Consider the following 25492-nt stretch of genomic DNA (forward strand, 5'->3'; position numbering starts at 1 on the left):
ATGTCTTAAATGTTGAATCAGAGGACCAGTCTGCCGCAGTCATAATAACTTGTACACAGAAGACCTTGTAAAAGGCCTTGGAAGCCATCGCTCCTCCAACAGAATGTGCGCCAAACATGGCAGTATCAACACCTGCTAGTCTTAATAACCAAGTACCCACCTGGCTAAAGTCGCTGCAGTGACTGGGCAGAAAGGTCTCTGTACTGAAATTAACAATTGTTCTGCAACATAATTCCTGAACTCTGTAGTACAACCCTCATAACATTTTAAACATTGAACCATGCATAACTTGGTATGATGAGGAAAAACAGGGTATGAAATGCATCTGGAATGTGTTTCTGTCCTCTTGGAAATCGTGAAAGAGACTCCCGAAGGAGTAAATACTCTACCTGCTATATCCAAAGCTCGCACATCCGAGACACGTCTGCAGGAAACCAGACATAATAGCATCGTAAGTTTCGCCAACAATTGCTTACATGATAATCCCTCATCGGCCGGCCAAGACTTAAGGAAACGTAAAACCACATTAACATCCAATAAAACAGAATACTTTGGTTTCTGGGGGTTAACCAACCGGATACCCCTCACCATTTTACACACCAGGGGATGTTCCCCCACCGGTTTACCATCCACGTGTGGATGACCTGCTGAAATCGCGGACAGAAAACTTGTTAACTGTTCTAAATACCATTCCTGAACTGGCGAGTTCCGAAAGGAAATTAACTATTAGATGGACACCGGATTCCACGGGATCTGCTTGCCGTGCAGAACACCAACTAACCCATCTACGCAAGCTGATTCATATTGTTTGTGCATAGTAGGTGCCCATGATTGTGATAAGAAAAACAGAGTCCTGAAAGTCTCCACGCCAGGAGTGATAGTTGGCCTTGCATTACCAACGGATGAGGTAACCCCAGAGGGTCCTCCAGAATATTTGGAAACGACCGCAGTTGTACCGGATGTGCGCACGACAAGGCTAGCGCCACCGGAAACCACGCTGGCGCTTTCCAACATGGTGTGACTAGTATCACCTCCGCCTTCTGTCGACGGAGTTGCGCCAATACTCCCGGAATCATGGCAAAAGGTGGAAATGCATATAGAATGCCCATCGTCCATGACTGAAGGAATGCGTCTGAGCTTATCCCAGAGGATCTGGTCACCACCTGTAGAACTGAGGAAGTTGTGCGTTGAGTCTGGACGCAAACAGGTCCACTGAACATGGATCCACTTGTTGTTCAATTGATTAAATATCCTGGGATGCAGTCTCCAATCGCTGGCATCCCTCAGAAAACGGGAATTCCAATCCGCTACCACAATGGAAGAGCCCGGAATGTATTCCGCCTTACTGTTATATGATGGGCCAGGCAATAATGCCAAAAGTACTTGGCTATCTCTACCAGAAGACAAGACCTCTTACACTCCAGATGATTGATATATCATACTGCTGACACATTGTCCATCCGCAATAGAATACAGCTCGTTGTGGGGAGAGTGTCTGCATCGCAAACAAGCCCGCAAGAAGTTCCAGACAATTGATATGGAGTTTCAGTTCCTTCCGGGACCACTGACGCCCAGTCTCCACTGAGCCGCAGCGGGCTCCCCAGCCCCATCTGCTGGTATCTGATTCTATGACAATCTCTGAACTGGCTGCGAAAATGGCCTTGCCATTCCATGCACCCATGTGTTCCAGCCACCAAGTCATCTCGGTCTGGGCCTCTCTGGAGATCGAGATCTGCTCTGCATAACGCAGACCCTTGCGTAAGTGTAGAATCATCAAACGCTGAAGCGCCCTGTAATGTAAGGGTCCTGGGAATATCGCATGGATTGATGCGGCAAGGAGCCCCACCAATCTGGCCAACGTCCTCAAGGATATAGTCAGAGAGGCAAGCGCTCTCCTCAACTCCTTCTTGATAGCTACTCTCTTTCTCAATGGTAATAGTAACTGAGCCGTAAGCGAGTCTACTTGAAACCCCAGGAATTGCATCGACTGCGTTGGAGTCAGAATGGACTTCTGCGCGTTGATGACAAATCCCAAGTCTTGTAAGAGTTGGACCGCCCAGTGCAGATGAAGAAGAACCGTATCCATATTCTGAGCCATAATCAGAATATCGTCCAAGTAAATTATGAGTCTCATCCCCCTTCTCTCAGATACTGAACCACAGGTTTTAGTAACTTGAGGAAACACCAAGGGGCGGACGAGAGGCCAAAGGACATGGCTGAAAATTCGAACCACTGGTCTCTCCATTGGAAATGAAGGAACCTCCGGTGAGGGGGAAAAAATGGGTAACGCTAGGTACGCGTCTTTCAAATCCAGACGCACTATCCAATCCTTTTCCAACAGGATGTCCCTCAATAAATATATGCCTTCCATTTTGAAATGGCGATACACTACCCAGGAATTGAATTCCTTCAGATTGAGCACCAATCTGAAACCTTTGTCCTTATTGGGCACTAGAAAGATGGTACTTACAATACCTAGCGGATGAGGAATTGTGTGCACAACCTGGACCTCATCATCTATGAAAGACATCTCTGCATGGAAAAAATGTAGGAGAGGAGGAATCTGAACCTGCTGGATTGAGGTATAGAACTCTACCTGAAACCCTCTTACCATCTGAATGATCCAAGGATCTTGTGTGAGATTCTCCCACATATGGTGGAACAAAGCAATCCGACCTCCCACCTTGGTGTCACCAGTTTGCATTAAGCTTACCTGAATAAGAGGTGTCTCAGGAGGAATTATTCTTGCCTCTGTAACCTCAGTGTTGTCTCCCTCTGTCACCGCGATTGCAGTTAGGGTAGAATTTTGAACGCTGGGCACCACCACTGCCACATTGCTCGAAGCCTCGAGAGGTCTGATTAAATCCGCAACCGGCCGCTCCACCCCTGAAGCACCCAGCCCTGTTAAAAAGTCCGGTATTAAAAATATTTTTGATGTTTGCTTGAGCCTTATCCAGGGCGGAGAATGTGTTCACATGTTTCCCTATCTCCTTCACAAATATCTCCCCGAAAAGCATGCCATTAGCAAGAGTGCCTGGTTCTGTGTTCACCATTTCTGCAAGCTGTGGATCAATGTGCATAAGGAAGGACCTTCTCTGTTCCGCCGAAAGGGCGCAGTTCACATTCCCTAGGAAACACATAGTTCGCTGCGCCCACTCCAGAACCTCCGTGGGGTCCAATGGAGTGTTGGAGTCTTTGGCGGTGACCGCGGCATCCAATATCTTAGTCAGGGGTCCGGTCACGTCAAGGAGTTTATGCTGACAGCCCCTCCAAGCCCGGTCGAGTCCCTTCTTGGGATCCTGCGCAGACTTCTTCATAAAAGTGGCCATGTTCGGTTCTATTTCTGGCGTGTCTGCCACTTTTCCCATCAAAGATGGCTTGGGGCATTCGGAGCACAAGGTAGCCCTGACTTCCTTCTCAAAACCTCTACGGAGCTTCTCCTGCACATAGTGTGCCACCTCGACACAGGGAACCCACTCAGTGGATCTTGGGTGTATAATGTTTCTGGGGTCAAACAAAAGGTTTTAATTGACCGGTTTGTCTTCGACATTGTGGGATTTGTGTTTCCGCTTCTTTATCTTCTGTGAAGCCTGCGACTCCTGATCTGAGTCAGATGTGTCAGGCGAGGCAGGAGGCGAGTCCTCAGTCTCCACCGCCTGCATCACGGACGCTTTACGCGACTTGGAAGAACTCACAAAACCATGGTTGTGCATCACATTAGGGGCCATCTTAGCAAGGACCTCAGCTGAGGTGTGACCAGAGGTCTCTCCTTGCGCAGCACCAAACTTACTTTTGCCATAGTTCTTTAATGGCTTGTAAAAGGCTGTAGCGCCTTAATTAACGCCCTGTTTACTGAGCCCTGGACGTGGGTATCCAGGGCCTCAACCAATTGCTCTTCCATTTGGTGCTCACCAGGATCCTCACAATCAGTGTATTCATTAAATCCCACCCACTGGCCTTCCTCCTCGGCGTAGTACGCCATTGAGATGCAGGAGGTTTGGAAGAGTTTCAAGGGGGGGAGAAACCCCGGGGTGTACTTAGCTGTCAGGCCCTGTACAAACTGTCCCTGAGCACAAACACAAGCTGTCCCTATACCAATACCATAAAGTATTCCTGACCAGATACTAATAATAATGCTATGATGTGGAGGGAGCCACCCCAAATCTCCCCTCAGGCAGAGCCTTGATCCGGAAATATTCTCCGGGCAGCATTCAAAAGGGACCGGGGATAGAGCAGGCAATTAGTTCACCGATGCACAAAGAGCCGATGACTGAATTCCAATGCATCGGCCGTTCGCGCATGGGTAGAACATGGGCATCGAAATGGGACTGCTCCCCGAGCGCACGAAGCGCGTTCGTCCTGCTCCCGCTCCACTTATAAGCCCATGAAGCACCAAAGCACGTACGCTGAAAATAAAACCACAAGCGCAGTAAAATCAGCCGCCAAAAAGGGGAAATTCCAACATAATTAAACATGCACAATGCGCGTTTCACGGAGAGCGATCCAGTCAATTATGAAGCGCCCAAAGCAGCTCAATCGTTCTAAACATTTAAACACTTCGGGAAAAACAACCAAATAAAAGTATACTTAGCTTGCTGCTGCAGCAGCAAAGGAAGAGGAAGGTCACACAGAGACTGATATGTATGGGACTCATATGTGATTGGTGCATTCAATGGAGAGGGTTGTCTTTTTGGGATTATGCAAATTTAAAGTTTATTGGCTGCTGTGATTGTCAGTAAAGTTAAGAAAAGCATAATCTGAGCCTCCGTGGGCTGATATAGAAATGATCAAAGCAACTCTAGCTTGCTCCCGCCATCTTGGTCGGCCCGACCATGCCCCCCTTGTGGTTATGTCTTGAACACAAACGTAGTTATGCATTCTGATATTTTGAGCCATTCCAGAAATATCCCCCAGAAGGCCGTGTAAGTGCCCTTAATTGTGAAATATTGGCTTGCTCCATTGTTCTGTTAGCAAACTTAAGCCTCAATTTGCCATGCATTCAATCTGTCACCTCTGGTCTTGCATTGGAATGGATTAACTGGGAATATGAAAAGCAGCTCTCTGTCAGAGAGGTTCCGGATGGTTTATTAAACATGACATTATTCTGCTGTCTCGTTGTATGTAGCAGCATGTTGAAATGCCATGGGGACATTATTCTGAAAGATATTTAAGTGAGGTCAGTAATTATGGCACGTTTCCTCAGGTTTTCACTGTGAGCAACAAAGCCATCATTGAGGAAACAGATAAAGACAAATCCTGCTCTCCAGTTTTCCAAAACATATTTTATTTAAAGTCATTTGTGTGCAGTACACCACCTGAGGCACGTCTAAGTACTAAATGATGACAGTTCATTTAACTGAGGCAGTAGATGATGAACTAAATCACTCTCTGCAGGGAGTTGGCACACAAATTGCGGAAGCGGTGCCAACTTCTAACAAAATTCTTCCAGATGCTGCAATGGAGGAGACACATCCTTTTGACAGGTATATATATGTGTGGCAAAGTATCAGAGAGATTGGCTTCATGCGAGGATTGTACCCGCTGAGCACACTTGCAGCTGGAATATCCAACAGGAACTCTATTGCAAAGTGTTTCAATTAGATTAATTTGCTGTTGTGTTTCTATTGAACTGCATGAAGAAAGTTCCATGTGATTCCAGTCATAGTTTGGAGCTGTTCACTCTTATAAAGTGACATATTGCTCTGGACATTTGTAGTCCAGGGTCAAAGTACCAAATGTGAGGTATATGAGGTAAACTGATTGGGGGAAAACGATCTGGTGGTTCAGTGGACTAATGAGTCCACTGCAGAGTCCACTGTAGGGGCCTTTGTTTGCCCTCATGTCACATGCTCAAATCAGACGAGTCCACTTAACTTTTCATCCTTCAGAGGTCCATAAAATCAGTGCCATTGAGTTGGGTAACAATAAACATATGTTATCCAGCCCCATGATACCCTTCTAGGTGAAAGTGCGCTTTTCAAATACATGTTAGTTATTTGTAATTGATCAACTTGAATTCTCAAAAGGAATCCCTGAATCCAGCAAGCCTCTCAATCTCGAAGCCTTAAGAAGTAAGCAAGATATCCTCCCTGCATTTGTATGGGGGAAGTCACCTCACTCACTCACTTTCAGCACCATGCAGTATGCACAAATGCACAAGTAACTGGCAAATGTGACATGAACCAAGGGCTCATTTACACAAATTTTTTGGCATAGGGCAGCGCCGCAAGCCTTCCTGCTGCGCTGCTTGACCTATGAGATACCGCGTATTCCTGTCCTTTGTTACTGGGCTGGCTCTCAAATGTCTGCCATACGCCAACGCAGGCACCGGTGTCCACATTATAGGGATGATTAATTTGGTGCAGGAAGGGGCGTCTTCCTGCGCAAAACAATCAATGGAGGCAGCACACATAGAAAGAGGAAAAAACGAGGAATAATAATAATTGTATTGCTCCTCGTTGCATCTCCCTTACTCCTCCCCTGGGGAGGCGTAGGCTTTTGACACATTCCCAGGTTTACAGCTTGTTGTAAATCTGGGAATGTTTCAAATGCCTTGGGTGTTACCTGGGAATACCCATTATAACGCCCATGGCACTCCTCCCCATCGTAGTGTGATGCAACGCAGTGACATGCGCTGCGCTGCCTCACTCCATATCTACAAGGCCACGAAAAGCCATGCAGGGTGGCTTTACATGGCTTCGAGATATGGCTAAGCCCTGTGCACCACAAAAAGGGATGTTCCTGTGGCGCACAGGCCTTGTAAACAGTGCTTAATTTGTGCCAGTGGTTTCCGCTGCACTGCACCGGCACTTAATCGTGAGCACCGGTGCTTATAGTGAGAACTCGACCCAAAGGTACTGGAACACTTTTCATGAACACCAGTTAAGGACACATTCATGTTTTGTAGGCACAGGGAGATTAAGGGCCAGATGTATCAAGCGTTTTCCCGTTCGCAAACGGGCCAATTCGCAGAATCGGCCCGTTTGCGAACGGGAAAAAGCCTTTTGAGATGTATCATCCCAAAAGAAATTTGCAAAATAGGTAATCGCATTTTTTGCGATCACCTATTTTGCAATGCATTTAGGGAATTGCAATTTGCTATTCCTTAATTGCAATGCAGGAAGCAAGAAAAAATTGTGACCTGGCTTTAAGGAATCGCAAATTACCACCAACTTCTAGTAGGTGGTAATTTGCAAATTCCTTTAAAAATTACCTTTATAGCATTTTTCTAAGTGGCATGTGGCGCACATGCATATTTCAGGGGGGAAGCAGGGTGTCCTTTTAGCACCCTTGAAATTGCATGCTCAATTTGCGAGTACTTATTACTCGCAAATTACAAATGCAATCCTATTCATTCCTATTGGCCTCTAGGCCCACAGGAATGAATGGGAAGGTATTCCTTAATAGCTGCGATTCGCTATTAAGGAATATGTAGGATTCACATATTTTTTTAAAATCCTACATACATTGCATTTTGTGATTCTTAAATAGTGGACCGGTAAAATTCGCTATTAAGAATCGCAAAAGCAATTCTTGATACATCTGCCCCTAAGTGATTTTCCCAGAATCAGAGGATGTTGAGCCTACTGCACAGACTGGAACCTGGGTCTCCAGCGCCAAAGTCGGCAACTCTGGTGGTTACACCCTTTCTCCACTTGTAGGATTATATGGTTAGTGGTCCGTTCTGTAATAGGCAGCGCTAATAAGAGCAAAGGGCTGGTGCAATCTTCTGCCTGACGAGAGCCCCGGCACATATTTTTTCACAACTCGCTTGTAAATAGGCTAAGATAACATAACGTGACCCTAGAAGACAAGTAGAAGTCTGCCTTTTCAGACTGAAAATCAGAAATTTCAGTCTGCCAAAATATGTCTTATGGAAAAAACAGCACATTCCGAACTAGCAAAGTCAGCTGATATTCCAACAAAAGCAATTTCTCCCCAAGCATGCATATAGTGAATTCCAGGGCATACAATTTTTACTTGTTCTGCTTATCATCTGAACAAAGCCTTCAACTGTGACCTATTTATGTTGCTCAGCCTATAAAAGCGTAAACCTGAACAACAAACCTTTCTTTATGGGAAGGGCCCATTCTAGTCCTTATGGTCCCAACAAAGAAATGAAACAGCTTTATATTGTTTTTTGTAGTAGTTGTACTGACAGTAATTTACGAGGTTCTACGCAGCGTCATCATTTTCACAGCCTCTATGGAAATAAAAGTCATCGTTGTCATCTGCATTTTATCGAGCAAGGCTGCCATGATTGTAAATCCCAGTTAAAATGATGCGTCTGCGGGTTACGCAGTGTAAACATGCGCATACAAAAAGGCCTATTTAGGCAAACATCTTGCAGAATTATTCATTGAACTCAAACTTCTGATTTAGGAGAGGCCTGGCGAATTGTAAGGTAAGATGACGCGTACAAAGCTCGAACGCGGGAATGGGCGACCTCAAAGGCCCAATCACACGAACAAACAATGCAATCCTACCTGCCTCAGGTAGCTAAGAAATACGTCATTAGAGATCAGGGAGACGAGGTTTTATTGAATGTTTGTGATGTGTGTGAACAGGTTACGGATATGACACTTCGGAGAGGCATTTTCCCACAACACACACACTGTAACAAAATGTGCCCAACCAAAAACTGCAAGCGGGCTGCTCTGATTTATTTCGTCCTCTGTTAGCTGGTTCATGAATTGCCAAATGAGCCGTTGTGTTTTAAATATGGAAGAGCTGCTACGGAAGCGCACCTGAGGCAGCTGATTATTTTTTCTCGTCCATTTTGCTGGAGGGACACCTTTCTGAAGGGCAATCAATCACAGAAATGTTGTTGTTCCTTTACACCTGAAGAATTCCTTTCCTGATATTAGAGCGGCAGCTAGCTCAACAGAATACCAGGCTACACGGGGAAACTAAGAGACCTTTTACTTGGGGTCTTATAGGCAATCTGCAGATTTTCATTCCAGAGTTCTTTCATTAAGTTCTGCCTACGTCACACGCACCTTGGGGGCCGGGCTAGGCGGAGGAGATAAATAGATGACGTTCATGGTCTTGCCCCACATGTGTTTCAATTGGGTTCATGCTCGTATTGTTAGGCCCATTACAGCATTCACACTGCGGGTAATATCTATGACGCAGTACAATCACAAGGCAAGGGGGGGTTGGGGGGGGCAGCCGACCCCTGGGAGGTCCCCACCCCCGGGCTGTTTGGGAGGGGCGGGTGGGGTCCATTTTGGAGCAGGCTGGCGTTTGGGCTGGTTTTGGGCTATTTCTAGTTTATGGAGGAGCCCAACATATAAGTGCTTTGGGCTCCTCCCCCCGGCCACCATTTTAGGCTTAGGTGACCTGGTGGCCGGGTGGTATCTTAGTCAGTTTTTGTCTTGTCTTTTTTGGTCGACATTTTGTGCAGGTTTGCTAATTTTGAGGCATGGCTGGTGAGGATTATCGCGTTCTTGAAGCGATACGCCTGCTTAGCGAGGCGGGCCGCTTGGATTTGGTCATAGGTGACCGGGATCAGGCTGGACTGCAGCGCCCTCAGCGTTCCGCGTCTGCGGGAGTGTCGGCGGTGGTGGCGGCGTGCTTTTCACCGAAGCGCCGGCGTCGTGAGGGGGTAAGTGACCGAGGCCGCTCTAGGTCTAGGCGAGCAGCCCCGGGTGCGAGGGCTCGGCGGGGGAGTGTTTCTGGGCTCCCGGAGCCTCTGAGTGTAGAGGGATTTCCATTGGGCGGGCCCACGAGTGCTGGAGGTTTTCAGGCTGCGCCGGATTCTGTACCGGTGGCAGCCGTACACGACAGAGCTGCTTCGGCTCCAGTACTTCGAGGTCGTCGTGTTTCCAGGCAGCGTGGCTGTACTCGGCGCTCCGCCTCGGCCTCCGCGGTGACGGTTAGTGACGTCACCGGCGGGGGAGGGGTAGAGGCCTCATCGGAGAGGGAGGCAGTGGTTTTCTCGCCGATGCAGGGCGGGCGTGAGGAGCATGATATTGAAGTGGTTTTTGGTTCACGGGGCATGGCAAACAGACTGCTTTGTCGGCGACAGGGGAGGTTCCCAGAGAGTTGTTAGTTATTCCTTCTCGCACGCACGGTGCGTCTTTTCCAGCAGTTCACGACAATGTTTCTTTGACAAGGGGGGTTGTTGTGGCTGGTGGAGACGGGGTGCCTGTTAGCCCTTTGTTGTTATCTCCCCCTTTATCTACTAGGGGTGAGGTGGTCTCGGTGTGTAGTGGTTCTGTGGGGGAGGGAGAGTGGGCGCAGATAGGGGGGCATGATGGGTCTTACCTTTTACAGCCAGGTATGGGGGATGAGGCGTTGGCCTTTTCTCAGGTTCCTTCTTTTTCTGGCTCAGCAGACCAGGGGTTGGTGGGTTCTTCTACGGTGGCAGGACATTTGGGTGGAGCTCACCCGGGGGTTAGGGTTCGGTCTTGGGGGGGTCTGGATATTTTTCCCTCTTGGGCTGAAGGGCTGAGTGAGGCCACACAGTGTCAAATGGGTGAGAGTCAAGGTGATGAGGTTGCGAGGCCGGGTATGGTGCATTTTCGAGGTTTACAGGTTGGTGGGCGGAATAGGGTGTCAGGTGCTTTGGCGGGGGCACGTCAGGAGGGCGTGGGTCTGGGTTCTCAGGTGCAGGGTCCGGCGTCGGCTATATTTCATACGATGTTGGATTGCAGTAGTGATGAGGAGGTTTGTGCCCCTTCCCCCCCTCCTCTTCGTTTGAGCGCTGTCCTTAAGGGGAAAATTCCTGTTGATTCGGTTGATTTTCGGGAGGGCGGTCAGAGTTTTGGTGGGGCGGCAGTAGACGTGGTTTCTGCTTCTGGTTATCTATGTAGTAAGGGACCCGGCACATCAGTCCGGCCTTTTTCTTTTCAGGATAGGGAGCGGTCTGGAGCAGCGGACTTGGTAGAGCGGAAGGCAGCCCATTTGCGCCAAGGTGAAAAGAGGGTGGAGCCTTGCGCGGCACGTCCCGTCACAACGAGGGAACCCGTCGTGGCCAGTAAAAGCAGGTTCAGCGCGACCTCGGTGGCCCCAACGAGGGAAGTCAGCGCAGTCGGTGTAAGTAGGTCAAGCGCGACCTTGCTGGCTCCACCGAGGGATTACACCGCAGTTTCCAAGAGCAGGTCCAGCGCGACTTCTCTTGTTCCGCAAGGTCTTCAAATTTTGCCGGTGGAGAAAGGTGTTGTGAGTGGTACTAGTGGTGGGGTGTACCGGCGAGTACAGTCGGCTTCCCCGCCTCGCTCACAGTTAAGGGTTGGTAAGGCCCGTGATCGTTCACAGACCCTGGAACGGGTCCGGAAGGAGGTGGTGGTGCTTGCCCCTTCCCAGTTGGATGAATCGTTAATTCTGGGCTATGATGAGGATAGCCCTGAAGAGGGTGAAGTGCGTGACACTGTGTCTGGGAGGGGGCATTTTCATGTATCTCTTAGTTCTTCACAGGCACCGGTGGTGCATGCTCGAGCGGCATTGTCCAGACCACGAGAGCTCGGCCCCTCAGTGAGGGCTCCTCGGACGGCGGATGACGTTTCACGTGTGGCGTGGAGAGCGGAGCCGAGTCAGCCTCCTTTGTTACGTCCAGGTGAGAATATAGAGCCTCGGGCTAAAATGGTGTCTGTTGGGACTGGGGAGGATTTAGTTTCTAAAGGGTCTGAGGGTAGGTTATACAAGGGCCGCTATGTTAAGGACCAGAGTGTGGGTACGGAAGGGGTTGCTAAGGATGTGGCTGCTACGGTTGACAGTGGGACTTCTACAGTCGGAGGGGAAACGGGGAAGGTTTTGCATAGTAAGGAGCTGAAAATTAAAAAGTTGCCCTATATGGGCGTAACTAAGCCATTGGGGGCTCATTTAATGTTGAGCACTAAGGAGAAAATATGGAATGGTGAGTATGTGGAACTCTTAAAGTTATTACATAAGGAGGTGTGTGCTAAAGAGGGTTCCAAAGAGGAGGAGTACGAATTAGCTAAGCGCCCTAAAGTCCCATTGACCATCGAAAATTGGACAGCGGCCTTTTTGATATATGCCAGTGTATACTGTGAGAAGTTCCCTGAGCGCTGCGTTTCACTGTTTAAGTACATGGATGTGATTCGTAAGGCGCAAATCACAAGGAATGACTTTGCATGGGCACAATATGATGAAGAGTTTAGGGCGCGTATGGCTTGGGATCCCGAGGCGAAATGGGGGGAATTGGACACAGACCTTTGGCAACACACTATGGGTGCTTCAGCTAGTGGTAAAACAATCTTTACGGCCAGCGGTTTGCCTTTCCTCTATCACCCCTTTCAGGCGCGACCCACCCGGGGAGGGGTGGGGACCGTTACATCACCACAGTCTAGTGTTGGGACCTGCTGGGATTTCAATCGAGGGACATGCAATAGAGAGTTTTGTAAGTTCCGACATGAATGTTCGCAGTGTGGGAAGAAGGGCCATCCTTTGTCCAGATGTTGGGGGCTTAGGCCTCCAGGTGGGCAACAGTGGTCCCAGCAGGGTTCGGGACATCACGCCACACCACAGCCACCTCAAGCTCCTAGGGGTGGGAAATCTTCATCAGGTGTTGGGCCCAAAGGCTCATACACCAGTTAATGTAATTCATTTGTCGGAAGCGTTACAAGGTTATGGATCAGCTGAGTTGCGAGAGTTTTTGGTGTCAGGTTTTAGAGATGGTTTTCATCTAGGTTATGTGGGGCCTCGTTTGAGGCGGTGGTCGAAGAATCTTAAATCAGCAGGTGAGCATAAGGCTGTCGTCCAAGAGAAGTTGAATAAGGAAGTGTGTGAAGGCAGAATGGCAGGTCCGTTTGATGATTGGCCTTTGGAGAACTTAATAATTTCACCCATTGGTGTGGTCCCCAAAAAAGAGCCGGGGCAGTTTAGGCTCATACAACACTTGTCGTGGCCAGAGGGTGGGTCAGTGAATGACTTTATTGATGACGTAGCGGCTTCTGTTTCCTATTCTTCTGTTGATGTGGCCATGTCATTGGTGGTAGCTGCAGGCCCTTCTGCGTTAATGGCAAAATGCGATATTAAATCCGCATTCAGATTGCTTCCAGTTCATCCTGAAGATTGGCCTCTTCTGGGTATCCATTTCCTTGGGAAGTGGTACGTGGACAAAGCATTGCCAATGGGCTGCTCCATGTCATGTGCGTTGTTTGAAACGTTCAGTACGTTTTTACAATGGTTCTTCACGCAGAAATCTGGTCACACTTTGGTCACACACTATCTGGACGATTTCTTTTTTGTGGGTGCTGCTGATTCTTTGGACTGCCAGAATGCTTTGGTTACGTTTCAAAAACTTATGGTTCATTTGGGTGTACCATTGGCTCCGGAGAAGACCATGGGTCCTTGCGCGACCATGTCTTTTTTGGGCATAGAAATTGACTCTCAGTCCATGCAAGCTCGTTTACCCCTTGACAAGAAAATGAACATGTTGGAGTTGGTGGAGAAGATGTTACCTAAAGAGAAAGTCATGGTGCGGGAGGTTCAAGTCTTGCTGGGTCACCTTAATTTTGCATGTAGGGTGGTCAGGGCGGGCAGGACTTTCTGTAGGCGTCTGGGCAGGGCTCTGTCTGGTCGTTACTTGCCACATCACCGGGTTCGTTTGTCTGCGGGAGTCAAGGAGGATTTGCGTATGTGGGTCACCTTTTTGCATTCCTTCAATGGTGTTCCGCTATACAGGGAGGTTGATTGGATCTGGGATGTGCAGATTTTTTCTGATGCGGCTGGTAGCGAGGGCTTTGGCCTGTACTGGCAAGAGAAATGGTGTGCGCAACAGTGGCCTGAGACTTGGAAGAATGGTGGCAGGAGCATTGCCTTTTTAGAACTGTTTCCAGTTGTTGTAGCAGTTACGTTGTGGGGCCGCGATTTGGCCCACAAGAAGGTTCTTTTCAGGATTGATAATCTGGCTGTTGTGCAGGTAATCAATAGACAATCTGCGAAGGATGTGCAAGTTCTGAAATTGCTCAGGGTCTTTGTGTTAGGCTGCCTTAGATTTGACATTTGCTTTAGGGCCCTGCACATTCCTGGTGTGGACAATGACATTGCGGATGCTTTGTCTCGTTCACAGTGGGAGAGATTCCGTGGGCTAGCTTTGGAGGCAGACGAGACACCGACTCCCATGCCGGAGCATCTATGGACGGTAGGCAACACAGGGTCTTTCAGCTGGTGGTAGGTTCATTGGCACCTTCTACTAGAACAGCTTATGAGTTGGCCTGGAAAGAGTTTTTGTCTTCTGGAGCTAATAAGAGAGAACTGCAGTGGCAAAGGTCTGAGGATGTGGTTGAGTTTATTTTGTGTTTAATAGATAAGGGTTTGTCCAGAGTTACTATTGCTGGGAAGTTAGCGGGCATTTCCTTTATGGGTAAGTTGTTCTGGGGTTACTCGCCGTCTGCGGGGGAGTTGGGTAAGAGAATGTTGGAAGGTTGGGCTCGGGAGCGGGGAGGTGTTCCGGCGGTGAGATCTCCTTTGTCGTGGCAGAAGTTGGCAAGTGTAGTGTCGATTTTGCCGGTGGTTTGCAGGGATAGGTCGGAAGCTTGCCTTTTTGCCACTTTGATGGTTTGGATGTTTTTTGGAGCTTTTTGGGTGTCCGAGTTGTTGAGTAACCGGTCTAACAAAGGAGTTTTGTGCGGGGATGTTCGTTTGTCGGGTAGAGGAGTTCATATCTGGCTTTCTCATTCAAAGACGGATCAGAGGCACCAAGGCAAGGGTATTTGGTTGGAAGCTGTTTCTTCATTGGAGACTTGCCCATTGCGCTGGGCGCGACGCTGGTGGGAGTTTTCGGGTGGGGTTTTGGAACATAATGTTTTTCAACACTTGGATGGTTCTGTGGTTACTACATATCAATTGCGCATGGTGTTGCGGAAAGCGCTGCGTCAGCTGGGTTTGGATGAGTCACTTTATGGTACACATTCTTTTAGAATTGGAGCTGCGACAGAGGCTTTTAACAGGGGTTGGTCGAGGGAGGACATAATGCGTTTAGGGCGCTGGACTTCAAACTGCTTTCAGCGCTATGTCAGACGTGAGGTTGGGGATGCGCCTGCGTCTTCTTCTGTTTTGCCTATCTGATACTTCTTTTTCTTGCAGGTTCTGTGGCTGGTCCTCGTTCCGCCTTCCTGACTATATGGATTGTGGGACACTCTTTCGTTAAAAGAGCTCAACTTCAAGCTCGTTTGAGTTATTTTGGTGCTATGCTTGGCTTCAATGACCGTTTATTCAATGTGGTTTGGAAGGGTAGGGGGGGTATGTTATGGAAGGATCGTATCCCAGCCCTTAACTCTTGGTTGGTGGGTGGGGTTTGTCCGGATGTTTTGGTTTTACATCTTGGGGAGAATGATTTGTGTTCGGTTAAGGGTGTTGTTCTTCTTCGGACCATGAAGAAGGATCTTTCTTTGTTGCATCAGCAATGGGCTGGGTGTCACGTCCTTTGGACGGAGTTGATCCCGAGGAGATGTTGGCGGAATGCGGTTAAACCTAAAGCTATTGACAAGTCTCGCAGGAAGGTTAATCTTGAAGTGTCCAGGTTTTGTAGGGATTTGGGGTTTGTCGGGTTGTCCATCGTGACATACGTTATGATGCTGTAGCCTTTTTTCACAGTGACGGGGTTCATCTGTCCCGGATGGGGATGGACTTGTATCTCTTGGAACTGCGGGAGGTTCTGTCCCGCTGTTTGAAGGTCCAAAGTTTCTTGGGTTAGGCAGTTTTTCTTCCTTCAGCCTGTTTTGCTTTGGCTGCAGCCCCCACCCCCCAATGCTAAGGCGTGGTTTGGGGGGGCAGAAAGGTGGGGTTCGGGGTTCCTTCCCCACTGCTTTCTGGGTGGCGGATTAATTTGATTTGCCAGTTTTGGGCATGATGGGAGTTGATAGTTTGGAATTTGGATTTTGTCAGGGGAAGTTGTTCAGGTGGAATTCGGGTTTAGAGGCATAGGCTGGGGGATCTGGACTGGCTTTGGATGTAAGTGGGGTTTTGAGATATGGTTTTGGGGCCTATTGAAGTTATTATGTTTTAATGGGGCTGTTGTATGGTTTTAATATGTGATGGGGTATGTACGGGTGGGGGCGGGTTTGACGAAGGGTGAGGGGCGGGGCGGGTGTTTTGGGGGTTGGAAAAACAATACAATCATTTGGTAAAGGTTTAGATTGTTAGGCATTTGCTGAGGTTATGTTATGTAAATGTGCACCTGTTTCATTAAAGCGGCCTTTTTCACACTCTACTTGGTTTCCTGGTCTGCTCACTCTCCCCCACCCCTCCCTCCCAAGGGGGGCTTGGGGGGGGCAGCCGACCACTGGGAGGTCCCCACCCCCGGGCTGTTTGGGAGGGGCGGGTGGGGTCCATTTTGGAGCAGGCTGGCGTTTGGGCTGGTTTTGGGTTATTTCTAGTTTATGGAGGAGCCCAACCTATAAGTGCTTTGGGCTCCTCCCCCGGCCACCATTTTAGGCTTAGGTGACCTGGTGGCCGGGTGGTATCTTAGTCAGTTTTTGTCCCTCCCTCCCTCCCTGTATGGAGTGTTTACTTCATTTTCTTTTTTATCGTTCCTGGTTTTGTTATCTTTTTGGTTCTTCATTTAGGCTCAGCTGGTTGTAACAGGTGGACATGGGGTTTTCTTATATTATTCATTTTATTGTCGCTTGGAACAGGTGCGGTGCGGATTAATTTGATTTGCCAGTTTTGGGCATGATGGGAGTTGATAGTTTGGAATTTGGATTTTGTCAGGGGAAGTTGTTCAGGTGGAATTCGGGTTTAGAGGCATAGGCTGGGGGATCTGGACTGGCTTTGGCTGTAAGTGGGGTTTTGAGATATGATTTAGGGGCCTGTTGAAGTTATAATGTTTTAATGGGGCTGTTGTATGGTTTTAATATGTGATGGGGTATGTACGGGTGGGGGCGGGTTTGACGAAGCGTGAGGGGCGGGGGCGGGTGTTTTGGGGGTTGGAAAAACAATACAATCATTTGGTAAAGGTTTAGATTGTTAGGCATTTGCCGAGGTTATGTTATGTAAATGTGCACCTGTTTCATTAAAGCGGCCTTTTTCACACTCTACTTGGTTTCCTGGTCTGCTTACTCTCCCCCACCCCTCCCTCCCAACCATTCCTCGAATTTAAAAAACGTTACTCTGGGTACCCATACATTTGGGGGTTTAGGTGGCCAACAATAAATGAGTGGAATCCCAAAGGGTGAAGTAATAAAAAGCAGCCTGACAGTCAAACTATACATTTAATTTTTTAAACACACTGTAACAAAGAAATTGGGCACCAAGGAGAAACGTGGCAGTAAATCGGTTATAGCTTAATTAGTTGCAAAGGCGGCATTTTAAAAATATCGTATGGGGTTAAAGCACCTACTGCAGGGAGCATTTTGTACCCAGTGCATCTCAGGGAAAATAATGATGTTAAGCTAACTTTGAGGGTTAAAGCCCTCGCTGCAGAGATCTGTGTTTTGTTTAGTCACAGTTTTGACTCATAATGTGGCTTAGAGTGTTACGGTGTCTCCTGCAAAGCACATCATGTAACATGCAGATGACAGATTATTATGTTATGTTGATAAATAAAGTGGATCACTGTTTTTGATGCAGTGGGGCATACCTACAAGTAGTTAACGCCACCAGAACGTCACTTTTTCAGACGTTCTGGTGGCGTTAAGCCCTTTGCCTTATTTACAAGGCTGCGTTAAGCTACTTAACGTGGCCTTGTAAATATTGCCCTTATTCATGCAGCACTTAGCATGAAAGTGGCGTGCAATGAGTGTTGCAGTGGGCATTTCTTCACAACACCTATTGCTTTTTAACGCTGCCCCATATTTGCAAGGCATGGAGCAGCGCCAAAAATATTGCCAGGGAATACCCGGTCTGAAGCGGGCGATACAAGGAGAAATGTTGCATTTCTCCTCGTATTTTGATCTTTCCATGTGTGCTGCATTCTGCATCACACAGAGAAACAGCAAATCACCTCTAAAGATTGTTTATTTGCAGGAAGGTGTCCCTTCCTACACATACGTAATACCCTGCAGCGCAGGCACTCAGGCAGCATGGCACAAGGGTGCCTGCGCTGGTGTAAGGCAGCTTCTTTAGCACCAGTGCTAGGGGAATCGCAGGGATGCGCCACATTCTTGTGCATACGGCGCATCCCTGCATTTTGAAACTGACAGAGCACGAGGTTATCAATTTTGGCGTAACGCAGCAATACGCCAGTTTCTAGAAAATATGCCTCAGAGATCCTTTTATTACTTGCACTTTACAAATTGAAATCCTTCTAATATAACACAGAAAGCAGCTATGAACTGACATCAAGGACCTGCATTCAAACTGCAAGACATGGGTTTTGAACCTTTTTTTTGTCTACCTGTTATTATACGGCTGCTGAAAAGGGTTTCTCGGTTAGTAATAAAGGACAACCCCAAATACGGTGTTGTATTTCAAATCCTGACTTTGTGTTGCTCCCAGCTATACAATCTTAGTTTATAATCCCTACCAGTAAAGACGATGTTTGACTCCTACACCTTGAATCCCTCTTAGTCTTATGCAACATCATATACATTGATTTACACTACACACCCGTATGGGTAAACAGTCAAAATATCGACTACAAAATATCGAATGGACATAATATCGAGTTTTAAATATAGATTGGACAAAATATCGACTGGACAGAATATAGACATCAAAAATATCGTTTTTAAGGTAAGTAATGTAATATCGAATGTTAAAAATATAGACAGTTAAAATATCGAAGTATATAATATAGGTTATTAAAATTATCGAATTTTTAATAATATCTAATTTTTTATAGTGTTTTTTATGTTATATGTGTGAAAAGTGTGTATTTATGTTATAATTTATTTTAATTATGAAATTTGTTTTTTTAATTTTTGCGTAATTTCATTCTGTAGCGGGTTGTGGGTTTATAGGGGAATAGGGTGGGAAGTAATTTAATTATAATTATTAAATATGTAAATTTATTTATTGGTATTCATTTTTAATTAATTGTTAATTAATTTATATTTGGTAATTAATAAAATTTTAATTGGCAATTAATTTTAATTAATTGTTAATTATGTTAATTTTACTAATTTATTTTCTGTAGCGGGTTGTGGGTGTATAGGGGAATAGGGTGGGAAGTAATTTAATTATAATTAATTAAATATGTACATTTATTTATTGGTATTCATTTTAATTAATTGTTAATTAATTTATATTTGGTAATTAATTGAATTTTAATTGTCAATTAATTTTAATTAATTGATTAATTGCTAATTATGTTAATTTTACTAATTTATTTTCTGTAGCGGGTTGTGGGTTTATAGGGGAATAGGGTGGGAAGTTATTTATTTATAATTAATTAAATAAAACAATTTATTTAATTTGAATTAATTGTTAATTAACTTTTAAATGTTAAATTATTAATTGTTAATTTGTAATTCATTTGTATTAATAGGTAAATATTTGTAATAATTAATTTTAATTTGTAATTTTAATTTATTAATTATTATATTATATTAAATTGGTAATTACTTTTAATTAATTTTTTATACATATTAATTTATATTTATTGAAATAATATATAAAGTATTTAATTTCCCTACTATTGCACTCTCTGGAGTGGGAATAGTAATTTTTGCCACTATGCTATCCAACGCTTTCCCTACTGTTGTACTCATTGGAGTGGGAATAGTAATTTTTACCCCTACGCTATCCAACGCTTTCCCTACTGTTGCACTCACTGGAGTGGGAATAGTAATTTTAACCCCTACGCTATCCAACGCTTTCCCTACTATTGCACTCTTTGGAGTTGGAATAGTAATTTTTACCCCTACGCTATCCAACGCTTTCCCTACTGTTGCACCCACTGGAGTGGGAATAGTAATTTTTACCCCTACGCTATCCAACGCTATCCCTACTGTTGCACTCACTGGAGTGGGAATAGTAATTTTAACCCCTACGCTGTCCAACGCTTTCCCTACTGTTGCACCCTTTGGAGTTGGAATAGTAATTTTTACCCCTACGCTATCCAACGCTTCCCCTACTGTTGCACCCACTGGAGTGGGAATAGTAATTTTTACCCCTACGCTATCCAACGCTTTCCCTACTATTGCACTCTTTGGAGTTGGAATAGTAATTTTTACCCCTACGCTATCCAACGCTTTCCCTACTGTTGCACCCACAGGAGTGGGAATAGTAATTTTTACCCCTACGCTATCCAACGCTTTCCCTACTGTTGCACCCACTGGAGTGGGAATAGTAAATTTTACCCCTACGCTATCCAACGCTTTCTCTACTGTTGCACCCACTGGAGTGGGAATAGTAATTTTTACCCCTACGCTATCCAACGCTTTCCCTACTGTTGCACCCACTGGAGTGGGAATAGTAATTTAAACCCTACGCTATCCAATGCTTTCCCTAATGTTGCACCCACTGGAGTGGGAATAGTAATTTTAACCCCTACGCTAGCCAACGCTTTCCCTACTGTTGCACCCACTGGAGTGGGAATAGCAATTTTTACCCCTACGCTATCCAACGCTTTCCCTACTGTTGCACTCACTGGAGTGGGAATAGTAATTTTTACCCCTACGCTATCCAACGCTTTCTCTACTGTTGCACTCTTTGGAGTGAGAATAGTAATTTTAACCCCTACGCTATCCAACGCTTTCCCTACTGTTGCACTATTTGGAGTGGGAATAGTAATTTTTACCCCTACGCTATCCAACGCTTTCCCTACTGTTGCACTCACTGGAGTGGGAATAGTAATTTTAACCCCTACGCTATCCAACGCTTTCCTTACTGTTGCACTATTTGGAGTGGGAATCGTAATTTTTACCCCTACGCTATCCAACGCTTTCCCTACTGTTGCACTCTTTGGAGTTGGAATAGTAATTTTTACCCCTACACTATCCAACGCTTTCCCCACTGTTGCACCCACTGGAGTAGGAATAGTAATTTTTACCTCTACGCTATCCAACGCTTTCCCTACTGTTTCACTCACTGGAGTGGGATTAGTAATTTTTAACCCTACGCTATCCAATGCTTTCCCTACTGTTGCACTCTCTGGATTGGGAATAGTATTTTTTACACTTCTGCTATCGTACGGTAATAATATTGGATATTATTTAATTATATTATGTTACTATATATATATGTTTTAACAAATATGATTGTAAATTTTTTTATAACTTTCATTAATTATTTAATTATTATAAGTTAATTTAAGTATTTTTAAGTATATTTTAGTAATTAATTTTAACTATTAATTTAATTTAACACTGTTTTTAATAAAGTCGATATTTTAATAAACTATAGTTTTGTAAACGATATTTTGGACTCGATATTTTTGTACTTACCTGTTTGTAGATACAAACTCGATATTCTGTCTGTCGATATTTTGGCATAGATATTATTGCTAGTCGATATTCTGTCCGTCGATATTATGTCAGTGATCCACAGTCATGATTTATTGTCAATGTGAAGATGTGTGTGTGATGTAAAGCGCTCCAATGCCCTACAATGGGATGAGTACCACTATAAAAGTATTAAATTAAAGTTAGCAAGTGCTATTTAAATTGTTATTCATGTAAGTACTCGTACATACTGATACATCTGACATTCTTACAGTGCATGCACATAGAGATTGCACAAAGTCAAAAACCTGCCTCCAAATCGTTTCTCTTAAGTACTTGTGAAGTGATCACAAGCTGTGTGCCTTTGTTTCCCCAAAGTATTGGCATCTATGTGTTAGGCTGCTGATAGCTCCCAGCCAGGATTATATTCAAATAAAAGAAGGGCTTATGGCCCTTTAAATTCTCCCTTTGTTTTGAACCCAAGTTGGAAAAAAAATCCCAGTCAGCAGATTATGTGCAGGAGCTGCTGAATTGAGTCCTAGTGTAGGCAAATTACACCAGGACCAATGTAGCATATTTCACAGGACCAGATGGATCATTGATCCAGTTGATTAATTTTATTTATTTATTTGAAACGTTTTATATAGCGCTGGCTCGACCTGGGGGTATCAGAGCGCTTTACATGTGCACAAACAAGATTACAGGACAAAGAACGGATTGTTCAATAACATAGCATTTGACCGGTAATGTAAAAGCAAGTATAATCAAACTGAAATGAGCCGAGGGCAATATACATGAAAAGGCACTCAACAGAGGTCTATTAAACATAGTAACAATTATAGCAGATACATTTACATAGAGAGTGACAGAGGGAGAAAAAAAGATTCTGGGCTGGGCTGTGTGTGAGGCATAATTAGATAAGAATAGGTGAGGGGAACCTAATTGGGGAAGAGGAGGGGAACGGTTGACCGGGAGGGATTTAGGAGGAGGGAGGTAAGGGAAGTGGATGGGGGTGAGGGCATAGAAAGGGGGGGGGTGCACAGGGAGAGAGAAAAAAGAGGAGAGGGGAAAGGTGAGCAAAAGAAGTGAAGTAAAAGAGGATAAGAGCAGGGGAAGCAGATAGCGGGGTCAGATGCCAGGTTAAGGACCCCAGTATTTGCTGAGAAGGTTCAGTTTTAGTTATTTTTTAAAGCCGATGTAGGAGGGGTTACAACACAACTCCTGGGGGAGGGCATTCCAGATGTTCAGTGCATTTCCTGAGAAGGAGCGAGATTGAGTGGTTTTCATTTTGAATAAGGGGGGGATGAGGAGGAAAGTGTTAGTGCTCCTCATCGGTCTGGAGCCGCCCACTTTTTTGAGTTTAATTGTGAGGTACAATGGGGCATTCTGGTTTAGAGCTTTATGCGTGACGTATGCGGTCTTGTAGGAGGATCTACCTTCAACAGGGAGCCAGTTAAGATTATTAGCTCCGGATCAGGGATCCAGCTAGTTCCTCCTGGTGTAATCTGCCAGTACATTCCATGTTTTACAGGAGCACTGCAGCCCTCAATAACTAAGTTTTCATAATGCAGGACCTTTCACGAACATTGTTTTCTACTGTTCATGCGTACCAGGGCAGGCTGACCATTTCTTCAATCTGTGTTATGCCAGACAGTGTGTAGAGCTGTAGGATGGTCAACCAGCCGGATCCTTAAAGATATCTTGCTGGGCCTGTTGAGACATCTTTCTGGACCTCTTGAGGCATCCCCTCAGGCCCCTTTAGGCATCCAAAACCACATATGGCGTTTCCTAAGCAAAACAAACAGAAATATAATGAGTGCTTGTGGGAAACAAATATGTTACCTGTTCACTTATTTTCTATACGAAATGCATTTGTTCCTGTATGTTCTACATGATACCAGCCTAAACTAATTGATCTCCTTGAGATTTTCTGGAAGTCATTCTCACGCCATTCTGTCTTACATATTTTCCCTTGAGAATTTCTTTCAAGAATCATACGACATTGTCCAAAAAGAATCCAAGCATAACCTTTTATTTCTGTTTGCACACTTAAGAATCTGTTCATCTGCCCAGAGGAATCCAGGAGGAATCATTTAGGATTCTCTAGTAAAAAACACACTCCCATTGTTAATTGGCGCTTAGGGTCATTCTCAATATTGCTAAGTTAGCATGAGCTCTACTGCCATTATGCTGCTTTTGCACACGTTACTACATGACTTTATTTTGCAAGACTCTATTTGTGTCTATTTGTGTCTTTCACATGGGAACGGTCTGCTTTCTGCATTCTCTGCTGTTCTTGGAGTTTAGTTTGAACACGATGTGCAAGGTCGAAAAGCAGTCCCTATTACATAGACAAAACACGCTACACACAGCTACACTGCTAGAGAGCTTGTGCTTTGATATTACAGAGTTGCATGTTGTTCACAAACACTTGGAGGGAAACCTTTCCTTGTAGAAGAGCCATGCTGTTCTTTTGATTTAAAGCTACCATCTAGACTTTAAGATGTGGGGTCTGCTGAGAAAGCCCAGAGATCTTCCTTTATATAATAAACTTTAACTTACCAAGGGGAGGGTGGTTAGGCCTTATAGTCCTTTTTCCTCTGTCTACATATAATGACATACCCCTTCATATTCTATGATATTGTAACAAGGCAAACTGTGCTAGGTTTATGCATTTTGCTGCTGGTAATGGCTCGTATACTGCATTATAGAGCAAGATATTTAAAATAAACATTTTGAACTCTGACAATCCTTATTATGGGCAAGTACGATTAAGTGAGCGAAAGAGTATGTCTTGCTACCACGATTCCTGAGAGAGTCGGGAGTGTTGTGTTCTGGGTTCTCTTATCATTTGTAGCTTTGTGATTATGTAGGAGAACGCATGAGACACTATAGCTAGTCGGTTTGGGGAATTTGGGTACTAAGGTGGTAGGAAGGTACAACCCCTATACACCGAGGTCCTGTTTTCCTGCACATAGTTCTGTGTATGTGCAGAACCTCCGCAACATGGCGCCGCCAACGTTTGATCTGGTTCTTATCTGCGAGACTCCTGAGTAGTGCTTGTGCTTGTCCATAATCCCCTCACCTCTGTTTCCATAGACTGCTGTGACAGTGTAAACTCCTATGCTGTGATATTTTATATAGGTTTTTCAATCTGAATTTTAAAAGGTGTTTCTCTTTCATTTAACCCTTTGATGCGCTGCCACGCATAGGTTGGTATTCTATACTATATATTATGGCGGTTGCCATAACAGCTCCTAATCGCGCACTGCTCAGGGTTAATTTACAACAATACAGGGTACCTGATGCAGGGGTTGCGCTTATCTTTGTTGTGGAAGCAGATCCAGCTTTCTGCTTTGAGGTATTTTGCTCTTGGGTAACTTTTCCAGCAGTCGATGGAACAATTTGTTTCATGAGTATCCTGCCACCGCGGGAATATAAACCATATAGTACTCTTGAGGTTCCGCTCACAGCTTGGCAACACCAAATATAGTTTAATGGCGTCCTTCCACACCCAATAACTCCGGTCCGTTTAGACCCTTTATCGATGAAAGGGGCCACATGGCCCATCTTGGCTGGGTATACCCCACACCCACGCTATCTAACAACTGCTACGATTGCTGAGCTACGTATATAACATACTTCCTTAATATGTATGCTTAGGGCAGTTATTCAGTTTATGGTGCGCGAACTCCAGGTGGGACCACCTGTGGCTGTTGCGCAGCCACCTGCACCTATTGGTGTGACCGTCAGTCCTTTGATGGCTAATTCCATAATAGTCAAGCATCCCCAGAATAAGGATGAGATTCCTTATTGGCTTGCTGAGAAATTTGGGCAACTCAAAGCTGTTTTTCCAAATACCATACCTGTGGAAAAGCACAGGATTTTGATAATAAGTCTACCAAAAAATCTGGTCCCCGAAATAGCTGATTGTAACACTTGGGGTAAATTGTTTGCAGTGGTATATTCGATGTGTTTCGGCACCCCCTCAATGACCGTTCTCCCATCCGTAATCAAGCGTGTTCAGGAAGAACATGGGGCCGAAGCGGCTCTAGAGTTGGGAATGAGACTGGTCGGGGTGTTCAATATTGTTTGCAATATGATCCTTGCTATTGTTTAGGGTGATGCTGTATGCTTACAAGTGATGCAACGCTTGGAGGCTGTGGCAGACGCAGACAAGCCACGCGAATTGCCAAAAA

The sequence above is a fragment of the Lissotriton helveticus genome, chromosome 2_1 (assembly GCF_964261635.1).
Source record: "Lissotriton helveticus chromosome 2_1, aLisHel1.1, whole genome shotgun sequence".
NCBI classification, from domain to species: domain Eukaryota; kingdom Metazoa; phylum Chordata; class Amphibia; order Caudata; family Salamandridae; genus Lissotriton; species Lissotriton helveticus.